This window comes from Podarcis gaigeae (genome assembly GCF_964106915.1).
Source record: "Podarcis gaigeae genome assembly, chromosome: 2".
Lineage (NCBI taxonomy): Eukaryota > Metazoa > Chordata > Lepidosauria > Squamata > Lacertidae > Podarcis > Podarcis gaigeae.
Genome location: NC_139679.1, coordinates 111,376,744 through 111,393,716, shown reverse-complemented (window position 1 = coordinate 111,393,716; position 16,973 = coordinate 111,376,744). Strand labels below are relative to the sequence as shown.

The following is a 16,973-nucleotide window of genomic DNA, read 5'->3' as shown; positions in this document are numbered from 1 at the left end:
GCCCAAGCACTCACAGCCCCCTGGAATTGGCTTCTATGGTAGCTTGCAGTGGTGAAGATTACACACGTGGCAGGTCCCTAAGTCTGCACACACACACACACACAGGCCAAGATGAAGGTACAAAACAGACCAAACAGAAGTGTGGGGTGAAAAAGGCCGCACCTTTATTGTCTAGAATGATGTAAGTGGGGTTGGCATGGCAATGGGGCTTTAATAATAATAATAATAATAATAATAATAATAATAATAATAATAATAATAATTTGTATACAGTACAATACTTGCAGGTCTCAGGGTGGCTCACAACATAAAATCACAGTAAAAATGCATAATAAAAACTTCAAAGGAGCAACCCAAGGGTGGTTATTATTATTATAAATTATAAATTATTATTAATAATTAAAATTGTATACCAACCTTCATTCATATATTTCAGGGCTGTTCATGCTGCCTGAGTTGTTGTTGCCATGGATATTTACTTACATGTGGTAACTATCACTGTTGTTATCCAAGTGATGCTGTATGATTAATCCATTTAGAAATCCCTATCTGGAAATTCTACCTGCTTTAGTCAGTTAGCATCTAAAACATTTACTCAGGATAATTAACAACAGGGTGGAGAGTAAAGGAAAATCCCATCTGTGCAACTCCACAAGATCTCCTGAATTAAATAAAATTGGATTTTTCTAGCAGGGTGTAGAGAGAGAAAAGAAATCAGTGACTTTTTATTTAGGTCATTGAAATATTGTAAGATATTGAACTCAATGTGGATATATGGTCACCTGCAACAGTCACACATAGGATTCCATTCCATTTGAACACTGTTCCTATTATGCGGAAGCAGGGCTTTTTTTCAGGGGGAACTCACAGGAACTCAGTTCCGGCACCTCTCAGGTGGGCACCATTGCCATTCTAAGAGAATGAGGGAGATGTTCATGGTGAGTTCTGGTGCCTCTTAACTGTGGAAGCCTACAGGGAAGCAACTAATGATCATCTAAAGGTGGAGCCAACTTCATATATATATATTTCAAATTTACATTTTGGAATATTTGTTTAAACAACCTTAAACCAATGACTTCCCTTCTTCTCTTTCCGTGGTTCAGTTTGCATACCATACTTCCCTGCATATTCTATGTACGCTAAACCGTTCAGTATTCCATTGTTGCATCCATCAAAACTTATTTATGCTGTTGGATTTATCTTAATGCTGCCAGCGTTTTTAAGTGTACACAATTTTCACCCATATATTCAATAGGCATATGTTCTTCTCATTGTCTTCCATAGCTGTCAACTTTTCCCTTTTCTATTTGGAATAAGGGAATTTCCCTTTAAAAAAGGGAAACGTTGACAGCTATGTTCTCTGCTTCTATATGTTAAATCTGAAAACTGTGCGTATTCCATCAGTTTAAGTTGCCATTCTTCTTTGGTTCGAACCTCACTCATTTTCCATTTTGGGGCTAATGAAACACGGGCCGCAGTGGTGGCATACATAAATAAACTTTTTTTGACACCTGGGAATTTCTGTCTGAATTATCCCCAACAGAAAGGACTCTGGGGTTTTTTGGGGGGGAGCAGGCCAGGAGCACAGTCCCACCTCCCAGTAATTTCATGCACCATTTGGGCATTATGTTTATTTATGTTGCAACATTTACCACCCACCTCTTTGGAGAGCCAGCATGGTGTAGTGGTTAAGAGCGGTAGACTCGTAATCTGGTGAACCGGGTTCGCTTCCTCGCTCCTCCACATGCAGCTGCTGGGTGACCTTGGGCCAGTCACACTTCTCTGAAGTCTCTCAGCCTCACTCACCTCACAGAGTGTTTGTTGTGGGGGAGGAAGGGAAAGGATAATGTGAGCCGCTTTGAGACTCCTTCGGGTAGTGATAAAGCGGGATATCAAATCCAAACTCTTCTTTGCCCGACAACAGCCCCGCCTTCAAATATGGTCATTATTAAATGAAAACTTATACACACTAATAAGATAGTTTTCGAAGATGACTTATGAAGGTTGTTGGGGTGAAGGGATGTACCAGTGTTGGGAAAACGTCCTTTTCCTAGGACCTCAGAGCAGACCCAGGAAGCAGGCGATGCCACACTGAAGAACAGATTCCTTTACAAGGGCAGAGGAAACACTGTGTGGCACTTAGAGGCTTGCACACATAGCAGGAGCATCACCCTGGTTATTCATCACACAGAGAAGAAGAAAAATGGTGTTGCAACTTGTTTATTTATTTCATAAAATGTATACACTGCTTGACTGTAACAAGAAACTTCAGTGCAGTTTACAAAGAGTTGTTCAGAGGTGCTTCTGGGGCTCAGATTTTTCTGAGCAGGTTATTTCTGAATATAATGAACTTGCAAGTTTTCCAAGCTCTCGGAAAAGGAATATTGTAGTTGGAAACATGCAGAGTCTATGTAACAGCCTTGTCTCAGTAAAGCACTGGAACCTGCCCTCCTATATCTTTATGTTCTCCATGGTGCTTTCCCTTCTGCCTGCACAGTGCTTGCAAATCTGCCAGGTCCACAGAGTGACCATTTGTGGACGAAAATTTGTGCTTTCTAAATTCTCTGTGGTATTTTTAAAAAACGTTTTTCTTTTTTAAGTCCTTTTGCTCACTTTCAGTCATTTTGCTTTGGGATTCAAGTCTGCTTCTTTCCTCATAGCAGGGACCTTGGGACGTGTTTGTGGTTTGCGAAGAGATCTTATGACAGCGCTGGGGATTCTAGGAACTTCTGGCTTCTATTTCTTTCCTTGGAAGTCAACCCAGTTGGAGCTTTTCAAGTCACTGTTGAGAGCAGACATGGCTGGGAGAAACTGGCTTTTCATCAAGTCATTCTCCATTTCATCAAGCGGCTATGGGGAATTCCCCATCTTCTGACCTCATCCCATCCCCCAGGAAATGATAACAAGTCAACTGCCTTACTGGGTTATTAGGAATCTAAATTAGATGAGGATTACAAGGAATTTTGCGTACTCCAATGTATAAATAACTAAGGCGGAGTCCAGCTTGTACCCTTGTGCAGAAATAGGGAGCCCATGCCCCTCAGCTGAACTAATAATAGTAATAATAATAATAATAATAATAATAATAATAATAATAATAATACAGGCGGCCCTGTATCAGGAGGATTATACACTTGATGTTTTTATTATGTTTTTAGATATGCCGTAAGCCACTCAGAATAGCTGGGGAAACCCAGCCAGATGGGCGAGGTATAAATACAACAACAACTATTATTATTTTTACCCCACTCATCTGACTGGGTTGCCCCAGCCACTCTGGGCAGCTTCAACTCCCTGACCATTGGCCAAGTGCCATCTCAGGGCTGATAAAGGGGGGGGGGGCGCTTATGCCTTATCAAAAATGAGGAAATGTGTCACCAGACAAAGAGGATACTGATTTGCATAAAATTGCATATAGGTGCAAGTTTAGAAATTTAAATTGAGAAAGGTAGGTAAAAAGGTAAAGGACCCCTGGACTAAGGTTTACAGATTTTTTTCAATGAATCTGGGGCCACTTTTCAACTTCAATGGATTTTCTATGGGGACTGATTTGTAAATCTGGGGACTGTCCCCGGGAAATGGGGATGTCTGGTAACCTTACCCTGGACAGTTAAGTCCAGTCAAAGGTGACTATGGGGTTGTGTTGCTCATCTCGCTTTCAGGCCAAGGAAGCCGACATTTGTCCACAGACAGCTTTCCGGGTCATGTGGCCAGCAGGACTAAACCGCTTCTGGCACAACAGAACAGCGTGATGGAAGCCAGAGCACATGGAAACACCATTTACCTTCCCGCCACAGTGGTACCTATTTATCTACTTGCACTGGTGTGCTTTTGAACTGCTAGGTTGGCAGAAGCTGGGACAGAGCAATGGGAGCTCACCCTGTCACGTGGATTTGCACCGCTGACCTTCTGATCAGGAAGCCCAAGAGGCTCAGTGGTTTAGACCACAGCGCTACCTGCTCCCCTATGAGAAACATTACACCTTGCCTTAGTGGGGAAGACTGGGAGCAGGTATCCATGTCCCTGCTCAATTTGCTGTGCAGGTGAGGACTCTTTTGATAGGCTACTTCATGGCCCCTGCTCCTCTTCCTTCTTAGGGCTCTTTCTCCTTGGAACAGACAGCCCTTCAAACAGGGGATGCCTTCAAATAGAAGCCTGTTCTCCATAGATAGGACTTGGAGCCCAACATCTTACGAGGGGCTACAGGCACACTACCCCTGATCTAGATGGAGCGTCATTTGCTAGTCATGTATGGAAGCCCACTAGAGCCTTCATACACTTCCTGCTCCCTGTTTGGAACAAGCACTTAGCAGGTCGCTAAGTATACCTGGCAGGTTGCGAACACTGTGGAGGCCTGGTGTTGGCACCGGACATGAGTAAGCCTAGCTTCTGGGGCCTAGATGGCTTTCAAAGTCATCAAGTAGCTCAAACATTTTGCAGCTTGGCCAGTATTCTGTGCAACTGTATGTATGTATGTTGTATGTTGACTCGCGACGGGATGACAAAAAGTGAGGGCTGGAGGCTGGTGCCGCAGCAATTCAGGCTGCTGTACACGCCCCCTTGAAGGCACCTGGTTGGGTGCCTGGCCGAGGACGTGGGCGCCAGCCAGGTGAGTGGGAGGCAGGGGGCAAACGCCCCCTGCTTGAGGCGGAGTCCAGCTCCTGGCCACAACCACTCCCCTCTCTTGCAGGGAGGATAGTCTTTGGGATAAAAACCAGGCATTTATTCAGAATGTCAAACAGAACTTCAAATAGTACATTTTCTGTGTGGGTCTAGTAGACAAGTAGCCATGCCATGAGTGATACCTCCTTAGTATTTATGAGTCTGTGGTTGAGTGGCTGGGCTATAAAGTATATTCTTGTATGAGAGCCTTCCAGAGCTATAGAGACTGGTTTCAGACCCTAGAAGAGCAACACTGGGGTTCTCCTTTCTCTCATGGATGGACTGTGAGCTCCCCATTCCACCCATAAATCAAGAACCAGGCATGGACCTTTTCCCCAGAGAATTTCGCTTTCGGAAAGGTAAAGAGATGGGCATCAGTATCACCGTCAAAAAATGCTACCAGGCCCTCCGAGTAGTCCAGGGAAACACGGATCCTACTTGGGTGATGGCATAAGGACAAATTTGTCCTAGGATTGTCAGTAATTGACTGGTACTGCCCATCAATACGCTGTACCGCCCAGTACCCTCCCTCTGGTGCAAGGCGAATTGCCCCATTTCTGTTCGCATCCTCCCTCACAATTCCCACACCCCACCAACTGCCCCCTTCCACCACTTCCACCTCCCAGCAAAATTTTCCCGAGTTGATGCCCTGGTGACTTAGGACGCTGGCCATCACGTCATATCTCAAGGGACCAGCAGACACATTTTGCTTCATGCCTCTCCATTTCACACTCTTCAGATCTTCGGATACGTAGAGCTGGGGATGAGCTGTGCTTGGATCCAGAGTCAGATTTGCTGTGAAGAAAAGAGCAGAGAGAGGGAAAGGAGTCATAACCCATTGCACGTTGGCTTGCTTTTATCAGCCATTTAAGAAATAATAAATAGTATTAGCAGCCCTCCAGTTAGAGGTCAACATGAATTTCCGTTTATCACTCCTAAGCTGGTGGTGGTGGGTGGGGGAGGGAACCCACTTTATTAACAGTCCTGGAAGCAGGTAATAATCAGGTCATAATTAATTCAGATTTTTATGAAAGAGATACTAGGTTCTCTAATATAAAATAAAAGTGGGACATGCAACCATCTGTTTCAGTGTGCCTATGTCTTGTTCTGGGTTGCAATCAGCCAGTCAGTATTCTGTGTCCACTGAGCAAGCAGTGCCAGATTTACGTATAAGATAAACAAGCTATAGCTTAGGGCCCCACTCTCTTGGGGGCCCCAAAGAAATTTAAAGGAAAAAACAACTGGATGTACATTTCCAAAATATAAGATAAAAAAATAAAACCTACATACAGCAACAGTGTTTTGTGTTGTGTAGGCCCCATATTAGGTCCCTAAATTACCATATAGCATATATTCAACACAAAAAACAGCGACAATTTGTTGTTGACAAAGGACAGCTGTACATATAAAGGGCCCCATCACCTTCAGTAGCTTAGAGCCTCATCAAACCCAAATCCGGCCCTGCTCAGGTCTCATTATTTTATTTTTTGTTCCCCTACTTGGAGTTCCCCCAAGCCCTCTTGTACATGGATGGGTTTGTGACATTATGGCGTACATTTGGAGTATGTTATTAGCTTAAAGGATGGTTAAAGGTTATAGTTTATAATGTAAGACAACAGCCATATAGAGAACATATAGTGGGGTGGGGTGGGTGGGGCTTCAATAGTAAAACATTAGGCTTCAAATAACTTGATTTGTTCTCTTCCCACCCCTTAAGCTTTGAACTCCAGGAGGTCTGACTACTACTACCAATGTTAAGACTAGGGGCTTGTCCACACTGGAATGCTCCTGAATGAAGGAGGGTGGCCGTTTCAGGAAGTCTATTTCAGGTTCACTTAGTTTCTCATTTTCCTAATCATGTTCTGCAAAATCAGGCTGCAAATTTCTTAAAAACGAAACAAGACAAGTCATTGTGAAAATGCAAAAGTGAATTTCTCCTAATATACATATAGTTTTGTGTGCAATTTTGCCTATTCAACACAACTTTGCAAAGCAATTCTTCCTAATATCACACATTTTTCTGTTTGTTTGTTTGTTAATGTATGCATTTTTATACACATAACTTTGCAGGAAAACTGCATTGCAAACTTCAGAGAAATGTAAATTTTGAAGGACGGCTGTATTTTGGTTTGCATATTGCTTTGGAAAGTTTGCCTTTGAATCCAGACAGAATTCAATTTCTCCTTCATCTCCGAGTGGTGACCAAAACTTTGAACCTGCCTTTAAAAATAATTTTTATTCTGTCATCATGGGCAGCTGCCTCCTCTGCCCTAAATGATATGAATCTCTCTATGCCTTCCCTGCTTCATCCCATTTTGAATTTTGCCCAGAATGCTCTCTCCAACCCAGGGGAATCCAAAACAGGTAGAAAGAAGACTACTCCTACCTTACATATCTAGGGGATACTAGACTAATTTCTAATGTTAAGCAGCAATTCAGGGCTGATCCACATTGCCCTTTGTCCTGCTGCTTTCTCCTAGGAAAACCTGTGGTTTAGCACAAAATCAGAACTAATGGCAACCGGGTTTTCTGCAGGTTGCCATTTGTTCTGATTTACAGTGGTACCTCAGGTTAAGTACTTAATTCGTTCCAGAGGTCTGTACTTAACCTGAAACTGTTCTTAACCTGAAGCACCATTTTAGCTAATGGGGCCTCCTACTGCCGCTGCGCCGCCACTGCATGATTTCTGTTCTCATCCTGAAGCAAAGTTCTTAACCTGAAGCACTATTTCTGGGTTAGCAGAGTCTGTAACCTGAAGCGTATGTAAGCTGAGGTACCACTGTAGCACTAAAGAGTGGGGGGAGGTAGCAGGGCAGAGGCAGAACTGCTTGGACCCATGGGACACAAAGAAAACCACTTGTTTTCTAGGCAAGGGGCAAGTTGAAGTGTGAGTTAGCCCTCAGTCACCGGAGGAAACCGCCTGTAAGAAAAAGCAGAGGGACAAGCCTTGCTTTACTATCAACTTTCAGACTCAGGCTTCCATTCTCTGCAGACTTCTCTAGTAAGCCATGCTGAACACAGTGGGACTTTTTGAGTAACTATGCATGAAGGTTTGAGTAACTATGCATGAAGTTGCATTGTCAGTGACTTTCAGTAAGCCATGAGGCTGCTTTGGGTTCAGTTTAACTTCCACATTTTGTAGAACTTTTAAACCAACAACAAAGAGAAGCAAATATGTAGTTCAGGGCTGGGGGTTACCTGTTGTGCGTGTCTTATCCGAGCTGCAAGGGACACATCTTTTCAGGCAACTCCGGATCTGGTTGTGTGGAGGTTTGTTGGCAAACACGTCCTGGGAAACTTAGAAAACAGTTCAACTTTAGAGAATTCCCATCTGTTTTCAATGTTCGTAATTTGCTGTCATTGAGAGAGCTTTGTAGAAAACTCATTATTGGTGGAATCTGTATTTATCGTTGCTGCTCTGGGTTGCTGGGTAGAAGAAGCAATTCCTCAACATATAAAAGTAAAAATTCAACACTAAGGGCTGTACCCAATGTTAGTCAAACTCAGAGTAGATTTTTTAAATTAATGCACATGATTAGCTAAGTTCCATTAATTTCAGTGGCTCTCCTCTGATTAGTACTTAGTTAGAGACAACCCTAAATTTGATCGGCTTTCCTGTCTTTGTGGGGATTAGGGATAAGTATACTCCATTTCAGCTTCACTGGCATTCAATCATACTGTTGTATGTGGATGATAACAAAGGAATGAAGAAAGAAAAATCTGAATTTCTATTTAGTATGCATTTCCCCTGAAACAGACAATCGCTTTTCAAGCATTCCTCTATAAAATATACACTCTACATGGGACTGCCCTTGAGACTGACCCAGAAACTCCAGTGGGTGCAGAATGCTGTGGCGAGACTCCTTACGGGGTCCTCGCTGTGGGATCACATTCACCCGGTGCTAAACCAGCTGCACTGGCTCCCGGTGGAGTACAGGATCAGGTTTAAGGTGCTGGTTTTAACCTTTAAAGCCCTATATGGCCTAGGACCCTCATACCTACGGGACTGCCTCTCCTGGTATCTCCCATGGAGGACCTTACGGTCTTCAAATAAAAACATCTTGGAGATCCTGGGCCACAGGGAGGTTAGGCTGGCCTCAACCAGAGCCAGGGCTTTTTCGGCTGTGGCCCCGATCTGGTGGAATGCTCTGTCACAAGAGACTAGGGCCCTGCGGGACTTGACATCTTTCCACAGGGCCTGCAAGACGGAGCTGTTCCGCCCGGCCTTTGGCCAAGGCACAGTCTGACCCCCTCCTTTGGTAATCCTCATAGAACTCTAGCCTAATGGTTGCCATTAATTTGATTCTGAATTGATTTTAGAATGAATTGATTTTAGAACGCTGTGTTACTTTTATTGTTGTTAGCCGCTATGAGCCCAGCTTTGGCTGGGGAGGGCGGGATATAAATAAAATTTTATTTATTATTTATTATTATACTAGTAAGGTAAAAGGTAAAGGACCCTTGGACGGTTAAGTCCAGTCAAAGGCGATGATGGGGTTGTGGCGCTCATTTCACTTTCAGGCTGACGGAGCTGGCGTTTGTCTACAGACAGCTTTCCAGGTCATGTGGCCAGCAGGACTAAACCCCTTCTGGTGCAACAGGACACCATGACAGAAACCAGAGTGCATGGAAGTGCAGTTTACCTTCCTGCCACAGCGGTACCTATTTATCTACTTGCACTGATGTGCTTTCGAACTGCTAGGTTGGCAGGAGCTGGGACAGAGCAACGGGAGCTCACTCCGTTGTGGGGATTTGAACTGCCAGCCTTCTGATCAGGAAGCCCAAGAGGCTCAGTGGTTTAGACCACAGCACAACCCACGTCCTATATAACACAGAGATGAACTGCATAATCCAATTTTTGCCACATACCGTATTTTTCGCACCATAGGACGCACCGGACAATAGGACGCACCTTGTTTTAGAGGGGGGAGAACAAGGGGAAAAAATTCTTCCCCTCTCTGCCCAGCGCCCCTTCAGCGAAGCGGCAGGAAGCGCTGCGCAGAGAGTGGGAGAATTTCCCCCCTCTTGTTTTCCTGCTCTAAAACAAGGTGCCGTTTAAGGTGCGTTCAGGCGGCTACGTTGGAAGCCTGGAGAGCGAGAGGGGTCAGTGCGCACCGACCCCTCTCGCTCTCCAGGCTTCAGGTTCCTTTCGACCTGCTCTTTGGGGCTGCCGGGGGGAAGCCCACCACCAGCCCCAAAGAGCAGGTCAGGGAGCAGCGGAAAGGCGCAGTGGAGAGGCTGCTGCCATAGTCACGCGTCACTTCTCCAGCTGGGAGAGGATCGCGGGGCTATGGCTTCTTTAGCCCCGCGCGTGCTCTCACGGCTGGAGAGGTGACACACGGCTATAGAGGCTCCTGCCATAGCCGTGTGTCATCTCTCCAGCCGGGAGAGGGTCGCGAGGGGCTGCTTTAGCTCAGCGTGCGCTCTCCCGACTGCAGAGGTGAAGCGCGGCTATGGAGGCTCCTGCCATAGCCGCACGTTACCTCTCCAGCCGGGAGAGGGCCGCAGGGCTATGGTGTCTTCGCTCCATAGGACGCACACACATTTCCCCTTCATTTTTGAAGGGGAAAAAGTGCGTCCTATAGAGCGAAAAATACGGTAATTGCACCGGGGGAAAATGGATGTGGAAACTTCTCTATTGCTTCAGAAGTTCATGGGTTAGGAAACTGGCAGCACCAGAACACTTTAGGAATCTGGGGAATGGGAATAATATTATTTTTGCTCCAAAACAAAACTGCATTTTATTAATATTGGGGGAAAGCAAGGGAGAGGTGCTTGGTTCCATTTCACATATATATCACAATTATGTATTCATTGCATGACACCCCCCCAAAAAAAACCCCACCCCACACATAAACCTGAAAGCCTTACGTGGAATCTTCTTACTTGGAAGACTAAGGAAAATAAGAACAAGGACCAGAGCAACATTCCCTGCCAGAGCAATGCTGAAAGCGACTTTCCACCAGACATTCGAGGAAGAACCTGTAACATTGAAGGTAGAGACGAAGTCCAGCGTTAGTTTCCCTCTGCCTTGCATGAAGAGTGGGGTGGAGAAGGGTATTTGTCATCTGTGAAGTTGGGAGGGAGACAATTTTCTGCTGCTTTTGGAAGGTAGGAATATAAAACTGCCCGCTTGCATTTAAAACATTTATTTTTTATTTATTTTTAAATGAGATTCCAATGAAGAAGAGAAGAGTTTGGATTTGATATCCCGCTTTATCACTACCCTAAGGAGTCTCAAAGCGGCTAACAATCTCCTTTCCCTTCCTCCCCCACAACAAACACTCTGTGAGGTGAGTGGGGCTGAGAGACTTCAGAGAAGTGTGACTGGCCCAAGGTCACCCAGCAGCTGCATGTGGAGGAGCGAGGAAGTGAACCCGGTTCACCAGATTACGAGTCTACCGCTCTTAACCACTACACCACACTGGCTCTCTCACCACATTGGCTCTCAACACCACACTGGCAATGAAACATCAGGAACAACTGTCTGACAGTAAGAGCTGTTCAACGGTGGAACGGAACTCCCTCTGGAGGTTGTGGAATCTCCTTCAATGGAGGCTTTTAAGCAGAGGTTGGATAGCCATCTGTCATGGATGCTTTAGCTGAGAGTCCTGCATTGCAGGGAGTTAGTCTAGAGGAACCTCGGGGTCCCTTTCAGCTCCACAATTCTACGAAATGTTTAAATTTTGGTTTTGCAAAGCACCCAGATTGCTACACTGCTAGATGGGCTCTTTATATATTTAACAAACAAGGGTATCAAGCAAGCAGATGTTGACCCTGACATGCTCTTTGTCACCCATGTGGTCTGATGGGAGGAAGTGCTCCATAATCAAGAAGAAGAAAAAGATGGAAAGCAGTAGTTTTGACTCCCACCCACAACTTCCCCCAACAAGGGTATTTGCCTGAAGACATAAGGAAATTAAGCTGTGTGCTATTATATATTTTAAAAGCATATGAGGTGTAAACATTTCCCCCACTCTTCAGTTGCTACACTATTAGGAACCAACTACTCAAGAACTCCTACTTTGAAGAGTTGTACAAGCTAGCACAAGTTATCGTATTTTTTGCTCTATAAGACTCACTTTTTCCATCCTAAAAAGTAAGGGGAAATGTGTGTGCGTCTTATGGAGCGAATGCAGGCTGCGCAGCTATCCCAGAAGCCAGAACAGCAAGAGGGATCGCTGCTTTCGCTGCACAGCGATCCCTCTTGCTGTTCTGGCTTCTGGGATTCAGAATATTTTTTTTCTTGTTTTCCTCCTCCAAAAACTAGGTGCGTCTTATGGTCTAGTGCATCTTATAGAGCAAAAAATATGGTACTTGGGGGGATAAGCCCCATTGATTTGAGACCCTTGTTGGAAACAATGAAACAATCACTTCATTCGGTGGGACTGAGCCATGAATCATTTGAGGTGGGAATGGAAATTTCCAAATGAGCAGGTGACAAGTATATCTCAGAAAGAGATCTCTCACACAAGTAGCAGCAAAGGTTGATCTACTTCAGGGATAGCCAATGAGATGCCATCCAGATGTTGTTGGACTACAATGCCCACCATCCCTGACTATTGATGATGTTGACTGGGGCTCATGGGAATTGTAGTCCAGCAACAACTGATGGACAGCTCCAATTTCTTATTAAATTGCCCCCAAAGACGCAGAAACCTGACCAAAGCCAACATTCTATTGTCCACAGAAACCTTATTTGCATGCAGACTGGTTGCCCTTTTTTAATAAAAAAATACGAAAATAAAGAAGTTAAACAAACAATAATTAAATGGTCAAAGGACTTTGGTTATACCATTCAGATGAATGTGTGGGAAAATTATGGACTAAAGACCTCAAGTTTAAAGGGGGGGGAAACTGGATGTACATTTCCAAAATATAAGATAAAAAAACAAATAAAATAAAACCTACACACAGCAACAGTGTTTTGTGTTGTCTAAAAAGTAAAGGTAAAGGACCCCTGACAGTTAAGTCCAGTTGCAGACGACTCTGGGGTTGCGGCGTATAGCATATATTCAACACAACAAACAGCGACAGTTTGTTGTTGACAAAGGACAGCTGGACATATAAAGGGCCCCATTACCTTCAGTAGCTTAGGGCCTCATCAAACCTAAATCTGGCCCTGCGACACCACCGCATTGGAAGAACGGTGTGCTCTAAATGCAACAAACCAACAAATAAATCCCATTACAACCAAGTGAACTAGTCACAATTAAAGCCCTGTTGTAAATACCATTTTTTGCTAGATGAGATGAAGACACACTCAAAACGTTGCCACACACACATATCAAATGCAAAGCACATTTTAACATTTAAGAGGTGTGTGTGTGAATCCAATGGAAGAAGTTCATAACAACACTTCCTAAATCTTGTTTACAGGTGATGGTTAAGTTACTGCAACCGCTGCCCTGCTTTTTGCTTTATTTGTAAAGGTAAACTGAGAGATTTCCCCCCAAACAATACCTTTAGTGCACTTGGGAAGTGGTGTGGTGCGCTGTTGCTGGCTTTTCGGGTCTATTTGCATATATCCATCTTCATCTTCCATCTTTCCGAGCCCTTGCTAGCTGCCGGCGCAACACTCTTTAAATAAGGAATTGGCAGTTCCTCAAGGTTCAGAAAACAGCTGGCCTGTGCAATTATGGAAAGTTACACAACCAGGCTTCTGGTTTGCCAGTTTCATTCAGCTGGAGTCTGACAAGTTTATTTCTTAGTTAAAACTTCCTGTGGGCATCGGACGTCCCTGGGCCCAAATCTGGCCTGCGGGTTCCATCGGCTTCTCCTTCCTGATCTGCTCTGGCGAAGCAGGAATTGAAGTGTGCATCACAGCAGTTGGGGAAGAAGTCATATGACTGGATTGGGAAAGGGACTGGAGGGAGGGAGGCAGAAGCTGCGGCACCTGTACTTCCTGCTACTGATACAGAACACATATCCAAGTTGTGAACATGCAACACGGCACTGTTGGTGACGGGACGGTCCTTGATCATGCCAACTGCTGTACTTTCCTTTGGATATCCCTCTTTTGCAGTGACTCAAGCAGCTGCAGCTACAGACTTCAGATCCTTCATCCATACAGATTATGGGCTTATCCACACTTACCTTGCCCCCAGTTTTTCCAGGCATGGTCCATGCTTCAAAGGTCTATGTCCAAGCACCTTTCCCGCCCCCCGCCCGCCCACCAGAGCTTTCCCCATAAAAACCCGCTCTCTAAAACTCAATTGGAATAAATGTCAATTCATACAGAGAGACGAGACGGTGGAAGAAGACTGGAAGAAGTTTAAGGAATATTTTTTAAAATATGTTAATATTTAAACCTTAGAATAGCTTTTGAAGTGGATATAGGCTGTAGGGTTAGAACTAGAAGATAGGGTATTTTAAAATAGTATTATTTGTAAGTGATAAAATGTGAAGTTATTTTAAGTGTGATTTTTTAAAAAAGATGGTTAGAAATTATGATATATGTAAACTGCTAAAGATGAAGTAAAATGAAAATCAGTTAGGTTCGACTTGGGGAAGCCCACTTAACAATGTTTAGAAAAATAAGGATATGACAAGAATTTGTTCGTATTGTTTGTCTTTGCTGTTTGTGTTTTTTATTTGTGTTATAAAATGAATAAAAAATTGGGGGGGAGGAATAAATGTCAATTCATGGAAAATCAGAATTGACATTTGCTCCGATTCAGCTTTAAAGAGTGGATTTTCGCAGGGAAAACTCAGGGCAAAAAACCCCCAACAACAATGTTTGGACACGGAGTATTAAAGAGTGGACCTCTTAGAAAGAGCGGGGCAAAAGGTAAGGGTGAATAATCCCTTACACACAAGGTCCCATAAATCCTGCATCCCATGCTGCTGAACATGGAGGTTCTTTTTAGCCCATAGCGTCATCTTCCATGCATTGGGTCTAATCTCCCTTTAAAGCAAGGATGAACAACCTCAGGCCCAGATGCTGATAGCGGCCCTCCAGGCCTTCCTGATTGACCCTTGGAACTCTCCTCAGGCCACGAGCTACACTCTTGCTTTCATAGAATCACAGAATCGTAGAAACTTGGAAGGGTTGGAAGGGACCCGAGGGTCATCTAGTCCAACCCCCTGCAATGCAGGATTGTCAGCTAAAGCATCCATGACAGAAGACCATCCAACCTCTGCTCATAAACCTCCAAGGAGGTTTGTGCCCTCCTAGACTGTTTTTGCCTGGCTCAAATGTATCCTTGAAATAATATTTCTTGCTTGCCTGAATAGAGAGAGATGTGTGAGTCAATTTCTTGCTCCAGCCACTTTTACCTCTAGCCCCACCCACCTGTCAGGAATGAGCCAGCTCCAAGTGGAACTTTACAGCCAGCTGCAGAATGCGGGAAGGAACAGAGAGGTTTAGATTTGACACAGGCTGAGCAGAGGCCAGAGCTGCCAGCATCAACTCCCTCTGACCTTGGACGCCGATTTCCAAGGGAACAGCTGAGAGCAGGCTGAAAGACAGGATCATGGCAATGAAAATAATAAATAGAGTTGGGGCAATAACACAACCCTGTTTAGCACCTGATCCCACTGTGAACGGTTCACTTTGCGAGCCATTGTTATCTGCGATTGTTGCTGTCATACTATCATGGAGGAGCTGAAGGATATTCAGAAATTTATCTGGGCAGCCAATTTTCAGAAGGACGGATGGGGCGAATTTTGTGGCATGGAATTCCATTATGCATTCTAGGCATTGTGGAGGAATCAGGCACTGGGAAACTTAGCTGTATAGTGAATGCTCAGAGCGCTTCTGCATGAGTGAGCAGGCCCTTTCTGAACCAGCCAAGCAGGTAACAAGGGTGTGGTTGTGTTGGGTGGCAGCCTGCCTAACTGTGATTTCCTGGCAGTGCAAATGGAGGTGTGACTAGCTTAATACCAGGATCGCGAATTTTCACGGTCTGGTTGGTCGATTCATCCTTTAAACATTGCAAGATTGTAGCAGCTAACACCAAGACTTTCTTCCTCCACTCCCCCTTTATTTGGATACAATAAATACATAGACTGCAAACACCCTCCCATCAGATATCAAGGAGATAAACAACTACTTGATATTCAGAAGGCAGCCCTGTTCAGGGAAGTTTTTAATGTGTGACATTTTAATGTATTTTTAATCTTTGTTGGAAGCCGCCCAGAGTGGCTGGGGAAACCCATCCAGATGGGCGGGGTACAAATAGTAAATTATTATTATTATTATTATTATTATTATTATTATTATTATTATTATTATTATTATTATTATTATTATCTTATTCTAGGCTGCATCCACAGAAGTATAATGTCCCAATCAAGTGAAGTAATAGTACCACTCTATTCTGCCTTGGTCAGGCCACACCTGGAATGCTGTGTCCAATTCTGGGCACCACAATTTAAGAAGGATGTTGACAAGCAGGAACGTGTGCAGAGGAGGGCAACCAAGATGATCAAGGGTCTGGAAACTACATAAGCCTTACGGGGAAAGCTTGAAGGAGCTGGGTATGTTTAGCCTGGAAAAGAGGAGACTGAGAGAAGATAGGATAGCCGTCTTCAAGTATCTTAAGGGCTGTCACATGGAAGATGGAGCAATATTGTTTTCTCCTGCTTTGGTGGGTAGGACCCGAAGCAATGGCTTCAAGGTACAAGAAAGGAGATTCCGATTAAACATGCAGAAAAACTTTCTGACAGGAAAAGCTGTTTGACAGCGGAACGGTCTCCCTTAGGAGGTGGTGGTCTCTCCTTCCTCAGAGGTCTTTTAAGCAGAGGTTCAATGGCCACCTGTCATGGATGCTTTAACTAAGATTTCTGCAATGCAGGGAGTTGGATTTGATGACCCCTGGGGTCCCTTCCAACTCTAAACGATGCTATCTCCCCATTCGCTTGCCAGAGCAAGAACATAAGAAGAGCCTGGTTGGATCAGCCCCAAAATCCATCTATTTCAGCATCCCGACCAAATGCTGATGGGAAAGCCCCAAGCAGGACCCGAGAGCAACCCCACTCGCCCTGGTGATCCCCAGCCATTCATGCCTCTGACCATGGAGAGAACGTAGCTATGGCTATCCATGAATTTGTCCAATCTCTTTCCCTTTGTCTCACCAGAGTGGTGCATGCTCTGGTTATCTCCTGCTTGGACTACTGCAATGTGCTCTGTGTGGGGCTACCTTTGAAGGTGACCCGGAAACTACAACTAATCCAGAATGCGGCAGCTAGACTGGTGACTGGGAGCGGCCGCCGAGAGCACATAACACTGGTCCTGAAAGACCTATATTGGCACCCAGTATTTTTTCAAGCACAATTCAAAGTGTTGGTGTTGACCTTTAAAGCCCTAA

The 16,973-nt window shown here is 44.6% G+C and overlaps 1 long non-coding RNA gene across 1 annotated transcript; it reads right to left on the bottom strand.

Annotated features, from left to right (window-relative positions):
* Positions 1–4,701: 4,701 nt before the first annotated feature.
* Positions 4,702–13,509, bottom strand: LOC310838106. Its single transcript, XR_014560672.1, has 4 exons — positions 13,126–13,509; positions 10,534–10,644; positions 7,861–7,959; positions 4,702–5,457 (listed from the first exon to the last, which is right to left on the bottom strand). It is a non-coding gene; the product is annotated as an uncharacterized lncRNA (long non-coding RNA).
* Between the last annotated feature and the right edge of the window lie 3,464 nt (positions 13,510–16,973).